The sequence below is a fragment of the Schistocerca americana genome, chromosome X (assembly GCF_021461395.2).
Source record: "Schistocerca americana isolate TAMUIC-IGC-003095 chromosome X, iqSchAmer2.1, whole genome shotgun sequence".
Lineage (NCBI taxonomy): Eukaryota > Metazoa > Arthropoda > Insecta > Orthoptera > Acrididae > Schistocerca > Schistocerca americana.
The window spans coordinates 1,520,810-1,542,885 of NC_060130.1; positions in this window are offsets into that span (position 1 = coordinate 1,520,810).

Consider the following 22,076-nt stretch of genomic DNA (forward strand, 5'->3'; position numbering starts at 1 on the left):
ACAATTAACTATCAGTTGCGCGTCGGATTCGAAAATGTACACTCACAGGAGTACGACGATATGTGCCCGACTCAGCAACAGACCCTTGTAGACAAGTCGGCTGGAAGACGATGTATTGAATCTCGACGCAATTAGAGTGTTCTATCGTCATTTGGAGGCGCTGAACGTTACAATTAACTATCAGTTATGCATCGGATTCGAAAATCTAGACTCACAGGAGAACGACCATAAGGTTCCCCAGGCAGCAATAGACCCTTGGAGACAAGTCGGCTGGCGGACGATGTATTGAATCTCGACGAAATTTAAGTGTTCCATCGTCATTAGGAGTCCATGAACGTTACAATTAACCATCAGTTTTGCGTCGGATTCGAAAATCTAGACTCACAGGAGAACGACCATAAGGTGAGCGAGGTGGCAATAGACCCATGGAGACAAGTCGGCTGGAGGACGATGTATTGAATCTCGACGCAATTTGAGTGTTCCATCGTCATTAGGAGGCCCAGAACGTTACAAATAACTATCAGTTTCGCGTCGGATTCGAAAATCTAGACTCACAGGAGAACGACGATATGTGCATGAGGCAGCAATAGACCCTTGTAGACAAGTCGGCTGAATGACGATGTATTGAATCTTGATTCAATATGAGTCTTCCACCGTCATTAGGAGGCTCTGAACGTTACAATTAGCAGTCAGTTTTGCGTCGCATTCGAATATCTGGACCTACAGGACATCGTCCATGTGGTGCCCGAGGCAGCAATATCCCCTTGTGGAGAAGTCGGCTGGAGGACGTTGTATTGAATGTCGACGCAATTTGAGTGTTCCATCGTCATTAGGAGGCCATGAACGTTACAATTAGCAGTCCGTCTTGCGTCGGATTCGAAAATCTAGACTCACAGGAGAACGACTATAAGGTGACCGAGGTAGCAGTAGACCAATGGAGACAAGTCTGCTGGAGGACGATGTATTGGATCTCGACGCAATTTGAGTGTTCCATCGTCATTAGGAGGCCATGAACGTTACAATTAGCAGTCCGTTTTGCGTCGGATTCGAAAATCTAGACTCACAGGATAACGACTATAAGGTGACCGAGGTAGCAGCAGACCCATGGAGTCAAGTCTGCTGGAGGACGATGTACTGAATCTCGACGCAATTTGAGTGATCCATCGACATTAGGAGGCCCTGAACGTTACAATTAACGACAGGTTTTGCGTCGGATTCGAAAATCTAGACTCACAGTAGACGGACCATATGGTGCCTGAGGCAGCAATATCCCCTTGGAGACAAGTCGTCTGGAGGACGACGTATTGAGTCCCGACGCAGTTTGAGTGTTCCATCGTCATTAGGAGGCCATGAACGTTACAATTAACTATCAGTTTTGCGTCGGATCCGAAAATCTAGACTCACAGGAGGCGGACCGTAAGCTGCCCGTGGCAGCAAGATCCCGTTGTAGACAAGTCGTCTGGAGGACGACGTATAGAATTTCGACGCAATTTGACTGTTCATTCGTCATTAGGAGGCCCTGAACGTTTCAATTAACTATCACATTTGCGTTGGATTCGAAAATCTAGACTCACAGGAGACGGACCACATGGTGCCCGAGGCAGCAATATCCCGTTGGAGACAAGTCGGCGGGAGGTCGATGTATTGGATCTCGACGCAATTTGAGTGTTCCATCGTCATTAGGTGGCCCTGAACATTACAATCAACTACACGTTTTGCGTCGGATTCGAAAATCTAGAGTCACAGGAGACGGACCATATGGTGCAGGAGGCAGCAATATCCCCTTGGAGACAAGTCGGCTGGAGGACGATGTATTGAATCTCGACGCAATTTGAGTGTTCCTTCGACATTAGGAGGTCCTGAACGTTACAAATAAGTATCATTTTTGCGTCGGATTCGAAAATCTAGACTCACAGGAGACTGACCACATGGAGCCCGAGGGAGCAAAATCCCGTTGGAGACAAGTCGGCGGGAGGACGATGTATTGGATCTCGACGCAATATGAGTGTTCCATCGTCATTAGGAGGCCATAAACGTTACAATTAACCATCAGTTTTGCGTCGGATTCGAAAATCTAGACTCACAGGAGAACGACCATAAGGTGAGCGAGGTGGCAATAGACCCATGGAGACAAGTCGGCTGGAGGACGATGTATTGAAATTCGGCGCAATTTGAGTGTTTCTTCGTCATTAAGAGGCCCTGAACGTTACAATTAACCATCAGTTTTGCGTCGGATTCGAAAATCTAGACTCACAGGAGAACGACCATAAGGTGAGCGAGGTGGCAATAGACCCATGGAGACAAGTCGGCTGGAGGACGATGTATTGAAATTCGGCGCAATTTGAGTGTTTCTTCGTCATTAAGAGGCCCTGAACGTTACAATTAACTATCTTTCTTGCGTCGGATTCGATAATCTGCACTCACAGGATACGGACCACATAGTGCCCGAGGCAGCAATATCCCGTTGGAGACAAGTCGGCGGGTGGACGATGTATTGAATCTCTACGTAATTTGAGTGTTAAGTCGTCATTAGGGGTCCCTGATCGTTTCAAGTAACTACAAGTTTTCAGTCGGATTCGAAAATCTAGACTCACAGGAGATGGACCATATGGTGCCCGAGGCAGCAACATCCCCTTGGAGACAAGTCGGCTGGAGGACGACGTATTGAATCTGGACGCAATTTGAGTACTCTATCGTAATTAGGAGGCCCTGAACGTTACAATTAACTATTAGTTTTGCGTCGGATTCGAAAAATCTAGACTCACAGAGGAACGACGATAAGGTGCCCGAGGCAGCAATATCCCCTAGCACACAAGTCGGCTGGAGGATGATGTATTGAATTTCGACGCAATTTGAGTGTTCCTTCGTCATTAGGAGGCCCTGAACGTTACCATTAACTATTAGTTTTGCGTCGAATTTGAAAATCTAGACTCACAGAGGATCGACAATAAGGTGCCCGAGGCAGCAATATCCCCTTGCTCACTAGTCGGCTGGAGGACGATGTATTGTATCTCGACGCAATTTGAGTGTTACATCGTCATTAGGAGGCCATGAACGTTACAATTAACTATCAGTTTTGAGTCGGATTCGAAAATCTAGACTAACAGGAGGCGGACCATAAGGTGCTTGAGGCATCAATATTCCCTTGTAGGCAAGTCGGCTGGAGGACGATGTATTGAATCTCGACGCAATTTGAGTGTTCCTTCGTCATTAGGAGGCCCTGAACGTTACAATTAACTATCTTTTTTGCGTCGGATTCGATAATCTGCACACACATGGGACGGACCACATGGTGCCCGAGGCAGCAATATCCCGTTGGAGACAAGTCGGCGGGTGGACGATGTTTTGAATCTCGACGTAATTTGTGTGTTACATCGTCATTAGGAGGCCCTGAACGTTACAAGTAACTATTAGTTTTGCGTCGGATTCGAAAAATCTAGACTCACAGAGGAACGACGATAAGGTGCCCGAGGCAGCAATATCCCCTAGCACACATGTCGGCTCGAGGACGACGTATTGAATCTCGACGCAATTTGAGTGTTCTATCGTCATTAGGAGGCGCTGAACGTTACAATTAACTATCAGTTATGCGTCGGATCCGAAAATCTAGACTCACAGGAGAACAACCATAAGGTGCCCCAGGCAGCAATAGACCCTTAGAGACAATTCGGCTGGAGGACGATGTATTGAATCTCGACGCAATTTGAGTGTTCCATCGTCATTAAGAGGCCATGAACGTTACAATTAACCATCAGTTTTGCGTCGTATTCGAAAATCTAGACTCACAGGAGAACGACCACAAGGTGTACGAGGCAGCAATATCCCCTTGGAGACAAGTCGGCTGGAGGACGATGTATTGAATCTCGACGCAATTTGAGTGTTCCATTGTTATTAGGAGGCCCACAACGTTACAATTAACTATCAGTTTCGCGTCGGATTCGAAAATCTAGACTCACGGGAGCAAGACCATTAGGTGCCAAAGGCAGCAATTGACCTTTGGAGACAAGTCGGCTGGAGGACGATGTATTGAATCTCGACGCAATTTGAGTGTTCCATCGTCATTAGGAGGCCATGAACTTTACAATTAACCATCAGTTTTGCGTCGGATTTGAAAATCTAGACTCACAGGAGAACGACCATCAGGTGCCCGAGGCAGCAATAGACCCTTGAAGACAATTCGGCTGGAGGACGATGTATTGAATCTCGACGCAATTTGAGTGTTCCATCGTCATTAGGAGGCCCTGAACGTTACAATTAACTATCAGTTTCGCGTCGGATTCAAAAATCTAGACTCACAAGATAACGACGATATGTGCCCGAGGCAGCAATAGACCCTTGTAGACAAGTCGGCTGGAAGACGATGTATTGAATCTGGACGCAATTTGAGTGTTCTATCGTCATTAGGAGGCGCTGAACGTTACAATTAACTATCAGTTGTGCGTCGGATCCGAAAATCTAGACTCACAGGAGAACGACCATAAGGTGCCTGAGGCAGCAATAGACCCTTCGAGACAAGTCGGCTGGAGGACGATGTATTGAATCTCGACGCAATTTGAGTGTTCCATCGTCATTAGGAGGCCATGAAGGTTACTATTAACTATCAGTCTTGCGTCAGATTCGAAAATCTAGAGTAACAGGAGGCGGACCATAAGGTGCCCGAGCCAGCAATATCCCCTTGTAGACAAGTCGGCTGGAGGACAATGTATTGAATCTCGACGCAATTTGAGTGTTCTATCGTCATTAGGAGGCGCAGAACGTTACAATAAACTATCAGTTATGCGTCGGATCCGAAAATCTAGACTCACAGGAGAACGACCATAAGGTGCCAGAGGCAGCAATAGACCCTTGGAGCCATTGTCGGCTGGATGACGATGTATTGAATCTCGACGCAATTTGAGTGTTCCATCGTCATTTGGAGGCCATGAACGTTACAATTAAACATCAGTTTTGCGTCGGATTCGAAAATCTTGACTCACAGGAGAACGACCATAAGGTGAGCGAGGTAGCAATAGACCCATGGAGACAAGTCGGCCGGAGGACGATGTATCGAATTTCGACGCAATTTGAGTGTTCCTTCGTCATTAGGAGGCCCTGAACGTTACAATTAACTATCTTTTTTGCGTCGGATTCGATAATCTGCACTCACATGAGACCGACCACATGGTGCCCGTGGCAGCAATATCCCGTTGGTGACAAGTCGGCGGGTGGTCGATGTTTTGAATCTCGACGTAATTTGTGTGTTACTTCGTCATTAGGAGGCCCTGAACGTTACAAGTAACTACAAGTTTTGAGTCGGATTCGAAAATCTAGACTCACAGGAGACGGACCATAAGGTGCCCGAATCAGCAATATCCCCTTGTGGACAAGTTGGCTGGAGGGCGATGTATTGTATCTCGACGCAATTTGAGTGTTCCATCGTCATTAGAAGGCCATGATCGTTACAATTAACTATTAGTTTTGCGTCGGATTCGAAAATCTAGACTCACGGGAGGCGGACCATAAGGTGCCCGAAGCAGCAATATCCCCTTGTGGACAAGTTGGCTGGAGGGCGATGTACTGAATATCGACGCAATTTGAGTGTTCTATCGTCATTAGGAGGCCCTGAACGTTACAATTAACATTCGTTTTTGCGTCGGAATCGAAAATCTAGACTCACAGGAGACGGACCACATGGTGCCCGAGACAGCAATATCCCTTTGGAGACAAGTAGGCTGGAGGACGATGTATTGAATCTCGACGCAATTTACGTGTTCCATCGTCATTAGGAGGCCCTGAACGTTACAATTAACTATCAGTTATGTATCGTAATCGAAAATGTAGACACACAGGAGAACGACAATAAGGTGACCGAGGCAGCAATATCCCCTTGGAGACAAGTCGGCTGAAGGAAGATGTATTGAATCTCGACGCAATTTGAGTGTTCCATCGTCATTAGGAGGCTCTTAACGTCACAATTAAATATCAGTTTTTCGTCGGATTCGAAAATCTAGACTCACAGGAGCAAGACCATTAGGTGCCCAAGCCAGCAATTGTCTCTTGGAGACAAGTCGGCTGGTGGACGATGTATTGAATCGCGTCGCAATTAGAGAGTTCCATCGTCATTAGGAGGTCCTGAACGTTACAATTAACTATCAGTTTTGCGTCGGATTCGAAACATTTGACTCACAAGAGAAGGACTATATGGTGCCCGAGGCTGCAATATCCCCTTGGAGACAAGTCGGCTGGAGGACGATGTATTGAATCTCGACGCAATTTGAGTGTTCCATCATCATTAGGAGGCTCTGAACGTTACTATTAGCAGTCCGTTTTGCGTCGGATTCGAATATCTGGACTCACAGGAGAACGACGATAAGGTGACCGAGGTAGCAGTAGACCCATGGAGACAAGTCGGCTGGAGGACGATGTGTTGAATCTCAACGCAATTTGAGTGTTCCATCGTCATTAGGAGGCCCTGAACGTTACAATTAACTATCAGTTATATGTCGGAATCGAAAATGTAGACACATAGGAGAACGGCCATAAGGTCCCCGAAGCAGCAATGGACGCTTGGAGACAAGTCGGCTTAAGGAGGATGTATTGGATCTCGACGCTATTTCAGTGTTCCATCGTCATTAGGAGGCCCTGAACGTTACAATTAACTATCAGTTTTGCGTCGGATTCGAAAATCTAGACTCGCAGTGGAACGACGATAAGGTGCCCGAGGCAGCAATATCCCCTTGCAGACAAGTCGGCTGGAGGATGATGTATTGAATCTCGACGCAATTTGAGTGTTCCATCATCATTAGGAGGCCCTGTACGTTACTATTAGCAGTCCGTTTTGCGTCGGACTCGAATATGTGGACTCTCAGGAGAACGACGATAAGGTGACCGAGGTAGCAGTAGACCCATGGAGACAAGTCGGCTGGAGGACGATGTATTGAATCTCGACGCAATTTGAGTGTTCCATCGTCATTAGGAGGCCCTGAACGTTACAATTAACTATCAGTTATGTGTCGGAATCGAAAATGCAGACTCACAGGTGAACGACCATAAGGTGCACGAGGCAGCAATAGACAATTGGAGACAAATCGGCTGGAGGACGATGTATTGAATCTCGACGCAATTTGAGTGATCCTTCGTCAATAGGAGGCTCTGAACGTTACAATTACCATTCGTTTTTGCGTCGGAATCTAAAATCTACTCACAGGAGACAGACCACATGGTGCCCGAGGTAGCAATGTCCCTTAGAGACAAGTCGCCTGGAGGACGACGTATTGAATCTCGACGCAATTTGATTGTACTATCGTCATTAGGAGGCCCTGAACTTTACAAGTAACTATTAGTTTTGCGTCGGATTCGAGAATCTAGACTCACAGAGGAACGACGATAAGGTGCCCGAGGCAGCAATATCCCCTTGCAGACAAGTCGGCTGGAGGCCGATGTATTGAATCTCGACGCAATTTGAGTGTTCCATCGTCATTAGGGGGCCATGAACGTTACAATTAACTATCAGTTTTGCGTCGGATTCGAAAATCTAGACTCACAGGAAGCGGGCCATAAGGTGCCCGAGGGAGCGATATCCCCTTGTAGACAAGTCGGCTGGAGGACGATGTATTGAATTTCGACGCAATTTGAGTGTTCCTTCGTCATTTGGAGGCCCTGAACGTTACAATTTACTATTAGTTTTGCGTCGGATTTGAAAAGCTAGACTCACAGAGGAACGTCAATAAGGTGCCCGAGGCAGCAATATCCCCATGCACACAAGTCGGGTGGAGGACGATGTATTGAATCTCGACGCAACTTGAGTGTTCCATCGTTACAATTAACTATCAGTTTTGCGTCGGATTCGAAAATCTAGACTAATAGGAGGCGGACCATAAGGTGCCGGTGGCAGCAATATCACCTTGTGGACAAGTCGGCTGGAGGACGATGTATTGAATCTCGACGCAATTTGAGTGTTCTATCGTCATTAGGAGGCGCTGAACGTTACAATTAACTATCAGTTTCGCGTCGGATTCGAAAATCTAGACTCACAGTAGGCGGACCATAAGGTGCACGAGGCAGCAAAATCCCCTTGGAGACAAGTCGGCTGAAGGACGATGTATTGAATCTCGACGCAATTTGATTGTTCCATCGTCATTAGGAGGCTCTTAACGTTACAATGAAATATCAGTTTTGCGTCGGATTTGAAATTTTTGACTCACAGGAGAAGGACTATATGGTGCCCGAGGCAGCAATATCCCCTTGGAGACAAGTCGGCTGGAGGATGATGTATTGAATCTCGACGCAATTTGAGTGTTCCATCATCATTAGGAGGCCCTGTACGTTACTATTAGCAGTCCGTTTTGCGTCGGACTCGAATATGTGGACTCTCAGGAGAACGACGATAAGGTGACCGAGGTAGCAGTAGACCCATGGAGACAAGTCGGCTGGAGGACGATGTATTGAATCTCGACGCAATTTGAGTGTTCCATCGTCATTAGGAGGCCCTGAACGTTACAATTAACTATCAGTTATGTGTCGGAATCGAAAATGCAGACTCACAGGTGAACGACCATAAGGTGCACGAGGCAGCAATAGACAATTGGAGACAAATCGGCTGGAGGACGATGTATTGAATCTCGACGCAATTTGAGTGATCCTTCGTCAATAGGAGGCTCTGAACGTTACAATTACCATTCGTTTTTGCGTCGGAATCTAAAATCTACTCACAGGAGACAGACCACATGGTGCCCGAGGTAGCAATGTCCCTTAGAGACAAGTCGCCTGGAGGACGACGTATTGAATCTCGACGCAATTTGATTGTACTATCGTCATTAGGAGGCCCTGAACTTTACAAGTAACTATTAGTTTTGCGTCGGATTCGAGAATCTAGACTCACAGAGGAACGACGATAAGGTGCCCGAGGCAGCAATATCCCCTTGCAGACAAGTCGGCTGGAGGCCGATGTATTGAATCTCGACGCAATTTGAGTGTTCCATCGTCATTAGGGGGCCATGAACGTTACAATTAACTATCAGTTTTGCGTCGGATTCGAAAATCTAGACTCACAGGAAGCGGGCCATAAGGTGCCCGAGGGAGCGATATCCCCTTGTAGACAAGTCGGCTGGAGGACGATGTATTGAATTTCGACGCAATTTGAGTGTTCCTTCGTCATTTGGAGGCCCTGAACGTTACAATTTACTATTAGTTTTGCGTCGGATTTGAAAAGCTAGACTCACAGAGGAACGTCAATAAGGTGCCCGAGGCAGCAATATCCCCATGCACACAAGTCGGGTGGAGGACGATGTATTGAATCTCGACGCAACTTGAGTGTTCCATCGTTACAATTAACTATCAGTTTTGCGTCGGATTCGAAAATCTAGACTAATAGGAGGCGGACCATAAGGTGCCGGTGGCAGCAATACCACCTTGTGGACAAGTCGGCTGGAGGACGATGTATTGAATCTCGACGCAATTTGAGTGTTCTATCGTCATTAGGAGGCGCTGAACGTTACAATTAACTATCAGTTATGCGTCGGATCCGAAAATCTAGACTCACAGGAGAACAACCATAAGGTGCCCGAGGCAGCAATAGACCCTTGGAGACAAGTCAGCTGGAGGACAATGTATTGAATCTCGACGCAATTTGAGTGTTCCATCGTCATTAAGAGGCCATGACGTTACAATTAACCATCAGTTTTGCGTCGGATTCGAAAATCTAGACTCACAGGAGTACGACCATAAGGTGAGCGAGGTAGCAATAGACCCATGGAGACAAGTCGGCTGGAGTACGATGTATTGAATCTCGACGCAATTTGAGTGTTCCATCGTCATTAGGAGGCCATGAACGTTACAATTAACCATCAGTTTTGCGTCGGATTCGAAAATCTAGACTCACAGGAGAACGACCATAAGGTGCCCGAGACAGCAATATCCCCTTGGAGATAAGTCGGCTGGAGGACGATGAATTGAATCTCGACGTAATTTGAGTATTCCATCGTCATTAGGAGGCCCTGAACGTTACAATTAACTATCAGTTTCGCGTCGGATTCGAAAATCTAGACTCACAAGAGAACGACGATATGTGCCCGAGACAGCAATAGACCCTTGTAGACAAGTCGGCTGGAAGACGATGTATTGAATCTCGACGCAATTTGAGTGTTCTATCGTCATTAGGAGGCGCTGAACGTTACAATTAACTATCAGTTGTGCGTCGGATCCGAAAATCTAGACTCACAGGAGAACGACCATAAGGTGCCTGAGGCAGCAATAGACCCTTCGAGACAAGTCGGCTGGAGGACGATGTATTGAATCTCGACGCAATTTGAGTGTTCCATCGTCATTAGGAGGCCATGAAGGTTACAATTAACTATCAGTCTTGCGTCGGATTCGAAAATCTAGACTCACAGAGAACGACCATAAGGTGAGCGAGGTAGCAATAGACCCATGGAGACAAGTCGGCCGGAGGACGATGTATCGAATTTCGACGCAATTTGAGTGTTCCTTCGTCATTAGGTAGCCCTGAACGTTACAATTAACTATCTTTTTTGCGTCGGATTCGATAATCTGCACTCACATGAGACGGACCACATGGTGCCCGTGGCAGCAATATCCCGTTGGTGACAAGTCGGCGGGTTGACGATGTTTTGAATCTCGACGTAATTTGTGTGTTACTTCGTCATTAGGAGGCCCTGAACGTTACAAGTAACTACAAGTTTTGAGTCGGATTCGAAAATCTAGACTCACAGGAGACGGACCATATGGTGCCCGAGGCAGCAATATCCCCTTGGAGACAAGTCGGCTGGAGGACGACGTATTGAATCTCGACGCAATTTGAGTATTCTATCGTCATCAGGAGGCTTTGAACGTTACAATTAATTATTAGTTTTGCGTCGGATTCGAAAAGCTAGACTCACAGAGGAACGACGAAAAGGTGCCCGAGGCAGCAATATCCCCTAGCACACAAGTCGGCTGGAGGACGATGTATTGTATCTCGACGCAATTTGAGTGTTCCATCGTCATTAGGAGGCCATGATCGTTACAATTAACTATTAGTTTTGCGTCGGATTCGAAAATCTAGACTCACGGGAGGCGGACCATAAGGTGCCCGAAGCAGCAATATCCCCTTGTGGACAAGTTGGCTGGAGGGCGATGTATTGAATATCGACGCAATTTGAGTGTTCTATCGTCATTAGGAGGCCCTGAACGTTACAATTAACATTCGTTTTTGCGTCGGAATCGAAAATCTAGACTCACAGGAGACGGACCACATGGTGCCCGAGACAGCAATATCCCTTTGGAGACAAGTAGGCTGGAGGACGATGTATTGAATCTCGACGCAATTTAAGTGTTCCATCGTCATTAGGAGGCCCTGAACGTTACAATTAACTATCAGTTATGTATCGGAATCGAAAATTTAGACACACAGGAGAACGACCATAAGGTGACCGAGGCAGCAATATCCCCTTGGAGACAAGTCGGCTGAAGGAAGATGTATTGAATCTCGACGCAATTTGAGTGTTCCATCGTCATTAGGAGGCTCTTAACGTCACAATTAAATATCAGTTTTTCGTCGGATTCGAAAATCTAGACTCACAGGAGCAAGAGCATTAGGTGCCCAAGGCAGCAATTGTCTCTTGGAGACAAGTCGGCTGGTGGACAATGTATTGAATCGCGTCGCAATTTGAGAGTTCCATCGTCATTGGGAGGTCCTGAACGTTACAATTAACTATCAGTTTTGCGTCGGATTCGAAACTTTTGACTCACAAGAGAAGGACTATACGGTGCTCGAGGCAGCAATATCCCCTTGGAGACAAGTCGGCTGGAGGACGATGTATTGAATCTCGACGCAATTTGAGTGTTCCATCATCATTAGGAGGCTCTGAATGTTACTATTAGCAGTCCGTTTTGCGTCGGATTCGAATATCTGGACTCACAGGAGAACGACGATAAGGTGACCGAGGTAGCAATAGACCCATGGAGACAAGCCGGCTGAAGGACGATGTATTGAATCTCGACGCAATTTGAGTGTTCCATCGTCATTAGGAGGCTCTTAACGTTACAATTAAATATCAGTTTTGCGTCGGATTCGAAAATCTAGACTCACAGGAGCTAGACCATTAGGGGCCCATGGCAGCAATTGACCCTTGGAGACAAGTCGGCTGGAGGACGATGTATTGAATCGCGACGCAATTTGAGAGTTCCATCGTCATTAGGAGGTCCTGAACGTTACAATTAACTGCCAGTTTTGCGTCGGATTCGAAATTTTTGACTCACAGGAGAAGGACTATATGGTGCCCGATTCAGCAATATCCCCTTGGAGACAAGTCGGCTGGAGGATGATATATTGAATCTCGACGCAATTTGAGTGTTCCATCATCATTAGGAGGCCCTGAACGTTACTATTAGCAGTCCGTTTTGCGTCGGACTCGAATATCTGGACTCTCAGGAGAACGACGATAAGGTGACCGAGGTAGCAGTAGACCCATGGAGACAAGTCGGCTGGAGGATGATGTATTGAATCCCGTCGCAATTTGAGTGTTCTATCGTCATTAGGAGGCCCTGAACGTTACAAGTAACTATCAGCTATGCGTCGGATCCGAAAATCTAGACTCACAGGAGAACCACCATAAGGTGCACGAGGCAGCAATAGACAATTGGAGACAAGTCGGCTGGAGGACGATGTATTGAATCTCGACGCAATTTGAGTGATCCTTCGTCAATAGAGGGCTCTGAACGTTACAATTACCATTCGTTTTTGCGTCGGAATCTAAAATCTACTCACAGGAGATAGACCACATGGTGCCCGAGGTAGCAATGTCCCTTAGAGACAAGTCGCCTGGAGGTTGACGTATTGAATCTCGACGCAATTTGAGTGTTCTATCGTCATTAGGAGGCCCTGAACGTTACAATTAACTATCAGCTATGCGTCGGATCCGAAAATCTAGACTCACAGGAGAACGACCATAAGGTGCACGAGGCAGCAATAGACAATTGGAGACAAGTCGGCTGGAGGACGATGTATTGAATCTCGACGCAATTTGAGTGTTCCTTCGTCAATACGAGGCTCTGAACGTTACAATTACTATTCGTTTTTGCGTCGGAATCTAAAATCTACTCTAAGGAGACAGACCACATGGTGCCCGAGGTAGCAATGTCCCTTAGAGACAAGTCGGCTGGAGGAGGACGTATTGAATCTCGACGCAATTTGATTGTACTATCGTCATTAGGAGGCCCTGAACGATACAAGTAACTATTAGTTTTGCGTCGGATTCGAGAGTCTAGACTCACAGAGGAACGACGATAAGGTGCCCGAGGCAGCAATATCCCCTTGCAGACAAGTCGGCTGGAGGCCGATGTATTGAATCTCGACGCAATTTGAGTGTTCCATCGTCATTAGGGGGCCATGAACGTTACAATTAACTATCAGTTTTGCGTCGGATTCGAAAATCTAGACTCACAGGAAGCGGGCCATAAGGTGCCCGAGGCAGCGATATCCCCTTGTAGACAAGTCGGCTGGAGGACGATGTATTGAATCTCGACGCAATTTAAGTGGTCTATCGTCATTAGGAGGCCCTGAAAGTTACAATTAACTATCATTCTTGCGTCGGATTCGAAAATCTAGACTCACATGAGACGGACCACATGGTGCCCGAGGCAGCAATATCCCGTTGGAGACAAGTCGGCGGGAGGACGATGTATTGGATCTCGACGCAATTTGAGTTATCCATCATCATTAGGAGGCTCTGAACGTTACTATTAGCAAACCGTGTAGCGTCGGATTCGAATATCTGGACTCACAGGAGAACGACGATAAGGTGACCTAGGTAGCTGTAGACCCATGGAGACAAGTCGGCTGGAGGACGATGTATTGAATCTCGACGCAATTTGAGCGTTCCATCTTCATTAGGAGGCCCTGAACGTTCAATTAACTATGAGTTATGTGTCGGAATCGAAAATGTACACTCACAGGAAAACGACCATAAGGTGCCCGAGGCAGCAATGGACGCTTGGAAACAAGTCGGCTGAAGGACGATGTATTGAATCTCGACGCTATTTCAGTGTTCCATTGCCATTAGGAGGCCCTGAACGCTACAATTAACTATCAGTTTAACGTCGGATTCGAAAATGTAGATTCAGAGGAGAATGACCATAAGGTGACCGAGGCAGCAATAGACCGTTGGAGACAAGTCGGCTGAATGACGATGTATTGAATCTTGATGCAATTTGAAGGTCCAATCGTCATTAGGAGGCTCTGAACGTTACAATTGGTAGTCCGTTTTGCGTCGGATTCGAATATCTGGACCTACAGGAGCTGGACCATATGGTGCCCAGGCAGAAATATCCCCTTGGAGACAAGGTGGCTGGAGGACGACGTATTGAATCTCGACGCAATTTGAGTGTTCCATCGTCATTACTAGGCCCTGAACGTTACAATTAACTTTCAGTTTTGCGTCGGATTTGAAATTCTAGACTCAAAGGATTCGGATCATAAGGTGACCGAGGCTGCAATAGACCCTTGGAGACAAGTCGGCTGGAGGACGATGCATTGAATCTCGACACAATTTGAGTGTTCCTTCGTCATTAGGAGGTCCTGAACGTTACAATTAACTATCAGTTTTGCGTCGGATACGAAATTCTTGACTCACAGGAGAAGGACTATATGGTGCCCGAGGCAGCAATATCCCCTTGGAGACAAGTCGGCTGGAGAACGATGTATTGAATCTCGACGCAATTTGAGTGTTCCATCATCATTAGGAGGCTCTGAACGTTACTATTAGCAGTCCGTGTTGCGTCGGATTCGAATATCTGGACTCACAGGAGAACGACGATATTGACCGAGGTAGCAGTAGACCCATGGAGACAAGTCGGCTGGAGAACGATGTATTGAATCTCGACGCAATTTGAGTGTTCCAGCGTCATTAAGAGGCCCTGAACGTTACAATTAACTATCATTTTTGCGTCGGATATGAAAATCTATTCTCACAGGAGACGGACCATATGGCGCCCGAGGTAGCAATGTCCCCTTGGAGACAAGTCGGCTGGAGGACGACGAATCGAATCTCGACGCAATTTGAGTGTACTATCGTCATTAGGAGGCCCTGAACGTTACAAGAAACTATTAGTTTTGCGTCGGATTCGAAAATCTAGACTCACAGAGGAACGACGATAAGGTGCAGGAGGCAGCAATATCCCCTTGCAGACAAGTCGGCTGGAGGACGATGTATTGGATCTCGACGCAATTTGGGTGTTCCATCGTCATTAAGAGGCCCTGTACGTGACAATTAACTACAAGTTTTGCGTCGGATTAGAAAGTCTAGACTCACAGGAGACGCACCATATGGTGCCCGAGGCAGCAATATCCCCTTGGAGACAAGTCGGGTGAAGGACGATCTATTGAATCTCGACGCAATTTGGGTGTTCCATCGTCATTAGGAGGCCCTGAACGTTACAATTAACTATCAGTTATGTGTCGGAATCGAAAATGTGGACGCACAGGAGAACGACCATAAGGTGCCCGAGGCAGCAATGGACGCTAGGAGACAAGTCGGCTGAAGGACGATGTATTGAATCTCGACGCTATTTCAGGGTTCCATCGTCATTAGGAGGCCCTGAACGTTACAATTAACTATCAGTTTAGCGTCGGATTCGAAAGTGTAGACTCAGAGGAGAATGACCATAAGGTGCCCGAGGCAGCAATAGACCGTTGCGACTAGTCAGTTGAATGACGATGTATTGAATCTTGATGCAATTTGCGTGTTCCATCGTCATTAGGGGCTCTGAACGTTACAATTAACTATCAGTTATGTGTCGGAATCGAAAATGTGGACGCACAGGAGAACGACCATAAGGTGCCCGAGGCAGCAATGGACGCTAGGAGACAAGTCGGCTGAAGGACGATGTATTGAATCTCGACGCTATTTCAGGGTTCCATCGTCATTAGGAGGCCCTGAACGTTACAATTAACTATCAGTTTAGCGTCGGATTCGAAAGTGTAGACTCAGAGGAGAATGACCATAAGGTGCCCGAGGCAGCAATAGACCGTTGAGACTAGTCAGTTGAATGACGTTGTATTGAATCTTGATGCAATTTGCGTGTTCCATCGTCATTAGGGGCTCTGAACGTTACAATTGGCAGTCCGTTTTGCGTCGGATTCGAATATCTGGACCTACAGGAGACGGACCATATGGTGCCCGAGGCAGAAATATCCCCTTGGAGACAAGGCGGCTGGAGGACGACGTATTGAATCTCGACGCAATTTGAGTGTTCCATCGTCATTAGGAGGCCCTGAACGTTACAAGTAACTATTAGTTTTGCGTCGGATTCGAAAATCTAGACTCACAGAGGAACGACGATAAGGTGCCCGATGCAGCAATATCCCCTTCCAGACAAGTCGGCTGGAGGAAGATGTATTGAATCTCGACGCAATTTGAGTGATCCATCGTCATTACGAGGCCATGAACGTTACAATTAACTATCTGTTTTAAGTCTAATTTGAAAATCTAGACTCACAGGAGGCGGACCATAAGGTGCCCGAGGCATGATAACCCCTTGTAGACAAGTCGGCTGGAGGACGATGTATTGAATCTCGACGCAATTTGAGTGTTCCATCGTCATTAGGAGGCTCTGAGCGTTACAATTGGCAGTCCGTTTTGCGTCGGATTCGAATATCTGGACCTACAGGAGACGGACCATATGTGCCCGAGGGAGCAATATCCCGTTGGAGACAAGTCGGCTGGAGGACGATGTATTGAAACTCGATGCAATTTCAGTGTACCATCGTCATTAGGAGGCTCTGAACGTTACAATTGGCAGTCCGATTTGTGTCGGATTCGAATATCTGGACTCACAGGAGAACGACCATAAGGTGAGCGAGGTTGCAATAGGCCCTTGAAGACAAGTCGGCTGGAGGACGATGTATTGAATCGCGAAGCAATTTGAGAGTTCCATCGTCATTAGGAGGCCCTGAACGTTACAATTAACTATGTTTTTTTGCGTCGGATTCGATAATCTACACCCCCAGGAGAACGACCATAAGGTGCCCGAGACAGCAATGTCCCCTTGGAAACAAGTCGGCTGGAGGAAGACGTATTGTTTCTCGACGCAATTTGAGTGTACTAACGTCATTAGGAGGCCCTGAAAGTTACAAGTAACTATTAGTTTTGCGTCGGATTCGAAAATCTAGACTCACAGAGGAACGACGATAAGGTGCCCGAGGCAGCAATATCCCCTTGCAGGCAAGTCGGCTGGAGGACGATGTATTGAATCTCGACGCAAATTGAGTGTTCCATCGTCATTAGGAGGCCATGAACGTTACAATTAACTATCTGTTTTGCGTCGGATTCGAAAATCTAGACTCACAGGAGGCGGACCATAAGGTGCCCCAGGCAATGATATCCCCTTGTAGACAAGTCTGCTGGAGGACGACGTTTTGAATCTCGACGCAATTAGAGTGTTCTATCGTCATTAGGAGGCGCTGAACGTTACAATTAACTATCAGTTTTGCGTCGGATCCGAAAATCTTGACTCACAGGAGAACGACCCTAACGTGCCCGAGGCAGCAATAGTCCCTTGGAGACAGGTCGGCTGGACGACGATGTATTGAGTCACGACGCAATTTGAGTGTTCCCTCGTCATTAGGAGGCCGTGAACGTTACAAGTAACTATCGTTTTTGCGTCGGATTCGATAATCTAGACTCACATAAGGCGGATCACATGGTGCCCGAGGCAGCAATATCCCGTTGGAGACAAGTCGGGGGGAGGACGATGAATTGGATCTCGACGCAGTTTGAGTGTTCCATCGTCATTGAGAGGCCCTGAACGTTACAATTAACTACAAGTTTTGCGTCGGATTCGAAAATCTAGACTCTCAGGTGACGGGCCAAACGGTACCCGAGGCAGCAATATCCCCTTGGAGACAAGTCGGCTGGAGGACGATGTATTGAATCTCGACGCAATTTGAATGTTCCTTCGTCATTAGGAGGCCCTGAACGTTCCAATTAACTATCAGTTATGCGTCGGATCCGAAAATCTAGACTCACAGGAGAACGACCATAAGGTGCCCGAGACAGCAATAGACCCTTGGAGACAAGTCGGCTGGAGGACGATGTTTTGAATCTCAACGCAATTTGAGTGTTCCATCGTCATTAGGAGGCCATGAACGTTACAATTAACTATCACTTTTTCGTCGGATTCGAAAATCTAGACTCAAAGGTGGTGGACCATAAGGTGCCCGAGGCAGCAATATCCCCCTGTAGACAAGTCGACTGGAGGACGTTGTATTGAATCTCGAAGCAATTTGAGTGTTCTATCGTCATTAGGAGGCGCTGAACGTTACAATAGACTATCAGTTATGTGTCGGATCCGAAAATCTTGACTCACAGGAGAACGACCATAAAGTGCCCGAGGCAACAATAGACCCTTGGAGACAAGTCGGCTGGAGGACGATGTATTGAGTCTCGACGCAATTTGAGTGTTCCTTCGTCATTAGGAGGCCCTGAACAATACAATTAACTATCATTTTTGCGTCGGATTCGAAAATCTAGACTCACATGAGACGGACCACATGGTGCCCGAGGCAGCAATAGCCCGTTGGAGACAAGTCGGCTGGAGGACGATGTATTGAATCGCGACGCAATTTGAGTGTTCCATCGTCATTATGAGGCCATGAACGTTACAATTAACTATGAATTATGCGTCGGATCAGAAAATCTAGACTCACAGGAGATCGACCATAAGGTGCCCGAGGCAGTAATAGACCCTTGGAGACAAGTCGGCTGGAGGACGATAAAATGAATCGCGACGCAATTTTAGTGTTCCATGGTCATTAGGAGGTCCTGAACGTTACAATTAACTATTAGTTTTGCGTCGGAGTCGAAATTATTGACTCACAGGAGAAGGACTATATGGTGCCCGAGGCAGCAATATCCCCTTGGAGACAAGTCGGCTGGAGGACGACGTATTGAATCTCGACGCTATTTCAGTGTTCCATCGTCATTAGGAGGCCCTGAACGTTACAATTAACTATCAGTTTTGCGTCGGATTCGAAAATGTAGACTCAGAGGAGAACGACCATAAGGTGCCCGAGGCAGCAATAGACCGTTGGAGTCAAGTCGGCTGAATGACGATGTATTGAATCTTGATGCAATTTGAGTGTTCCATCGTCACTACGAGGCTCTGAGCGTTACAATTGGCAGTCCGTTTTGCGTTGGTTTCGAATATCTGGACCTACAGGAGACGGAACATATGGTGCCCGAGGCAGCAATGTCCCCTTGGAGACAAGTCAGCTTGAGGACGACGTATTGAATCTCGACGCAATTTGAGTGTTCTATCGTCATTAGGAGGCCCTGAACGTAACAATTACCTATTAGTTTTGCGCCGGATTCGAATATCTAGACTCACAGAGGAACGACGATAAGGTGCCCGAGGCAGCAATATCCCCTTGCAGACAAGTCGTCTGGAGGACGATGTATTGAATCTCGACGCAATTTGAGTGTTCCATCGTCATTAGGAGGCCATGAACGTTACAATTAACTATCATTTTTGCGTCGGATTCGAAAATCTAGACTCACATGAGACGGACCACATGGTGCCCGAGGCAGCAATATCCCGTTGGAGACAAGTCGGCGGCAGGACGATGTATTGGATCTCGACGCAATATAAGTGTTACATCGTCATTAAGAGGCCCTGAACCTTACAATTGACTACAAGTTTTGCGTCGGATTCGAAAATCGAGACTCACAGGAGACGGACCATAAGGTGCTTGAGGCAGCAATAACCCCTTGGAGACAAGTCGGCTGGAGGACGATGTATTGAATCTCGACGCAATTTGAGTGTTCCTTCATAATTAGGAGGCTCTGAACGTTTCTATTAGCAATCCGTTTTGCATCGGATTCGAATATCTGGACTCACAGGAGAACGACGATAAGGTGACCGAGGTAGCAGTAGACCCATGGAGACAAGACGGCTGGAGGACGATGTATTAAATCTCGACGCAATTTGAGTGTTCCATCGTCAGTAGGAGGCCCTGAACGTTGCAATTAACTATCAGATATGTGTCGGAATCGAAAATGTAGACTCACAGGAGAACGACCATGTGGTGCCCGAGGCAGCAATGGACGCTTGGAGACAAGTCGGCTGAAGGACGGTGTATTGAATCTCGACGCTATTTCAGTGCTCCATCGTCATTAGGAGGCCCTGAGCGTTACAATTAACTATCAGTTTTGCGTCGGATTCGAAAATGTAGTCTCAGAGGAGAACGACCATAAGGTCCCCGAGGCAGCAATAGACCGATGGAGACAAGTCGGCTGAATGACGATGTATTGAATCTTGATGCATTTTGAGTGTTCCATCGTCATTATGAGGCTCTGCACGTTACAATTGGCAGTCCGTTTTGCGTTGGATTCGAATATCTGGATCTACAGGAGACGGACCATATGTTGCCCGAGGCAGCAATATTCCCTTGTAGACAAGTCGGCTGGAGGACGACGTATTGAATCTCGACGCAATTTGAGTGTTCTATCGTCATTAGGAGGCCCTGAACGTTACAATTAACTATTAGTTTTGCATCGGATTCGTAAAACTAGACTCACAGAGGAACGACGATAAGGTGCCCGAGGCAGCAATATTCCCTTGCAGACAAGTCGTCTGGAGTACGATGTAATGAATCTCGACGCAATTTGAGTGTTCCATCGTCATTAGGAGGCCATGAAAGTTACAATCAACTATCCGTTTTGCGTCGGATTCGAAAAAGTAGACTCAAAGGACGCAGTCCATAAGGTGCCCGCGGCAGCAATATCCCCTTGTAGACAAGTCGGCTGGAGGACGACATATTGAATCTCGACGCGATTTGCGTGTTCTATCGTCATTAGGAGGCACTTAACGTAACAATTAACAATCGTTTTTGCGTCTGATTCGCCCGAGGCAACAATATCCCCTTGGAGACAAGTCGGCTGGAGGACGATGTATTGAATCCCGACGCAATTTGAGTGTTACATGGTCAATTGGAGGCGCTGAACGTTGCAATTAACTATCAGTTATTCGTTGGAATCGACAATCTAGACGCACAGAACGACGACCATAGGGTGCCCGAGGCAGCAATAGAACCTTGGAGACAAGCCGGCAGAAGGACGATGTATTGGATCTCGACGCAATTTGAGTGTTCCATCGTCATTAGGAGGCACTGAATGTTACAATTAACTATCAGTTTTGCGTCGGGTTCGAAAGTCTAGGCTCACAGGAAAACGATCATAAGGTGCCCGAGGCAGCAATAGACCCTTGGAGACAAGTCTGCTGGAGGACGATGTATTGAATCTCGACGCAATTTGACTTTTCTATCGTCATTAGGAGGCCCTGAACTTTACAATTAACTATCAGTTATGCGTCGTATTCAAAAATCTAGACTCATAGGGGAACGACCACAAGGTGCCCGAGGCAGCAATAGACATTTGGAGACAAGTCGGCTGGAGGCCGAAGTATTGAATCTCGACGCAATTTGAGTGTTCCATCGTCATTAGGAGGCGCTGAACATTGGAATTAACTAACAGTTATGCGTCGGATTCGAAAAACTAGACTCACAGGAGAACGACCATAAGGTGCCCGAGGCAGCAATAGACCCTTGGAGACAAGTCTGCTGGAGGCCGATGTATTGAATCTCGACGCAAATTGAGTGGTCCATCGTCATTAGGAGGCCCTGAACATTACAAGTAACTATCAGTTTCGCATCGGAATCGAAAATCTAGACTCGCAGGAGGAGAACCATATGGTGCCCGAGGCACCAATGTCCCCTTGGAGACAAGTCGGCTGGAGGCCGATGTATTGAATCTCGACGCAATTTGAGTGTTCCATCGTCATTAGGAGGCCCTGAACGTAACAATTAACTATCAGTTTTGCGTCGGATTGTAAAATCTAGACTCACAGGAGAACGACCTTAAGGTGCTAGAGGCAGCAATAGACCCTTGGAGACAAGTCGGCTGAATGACGATGTATTGAAAGTCGACGCAATTTGAGTGTTCCATCGTCATTAGGACTCCCTGAACGTTACAATTATCTTCAGTTTCGCGTCGGATTCGAAAATCTAGACTCACAGGAGACGGATCACAAGGACCCCGAGGCAG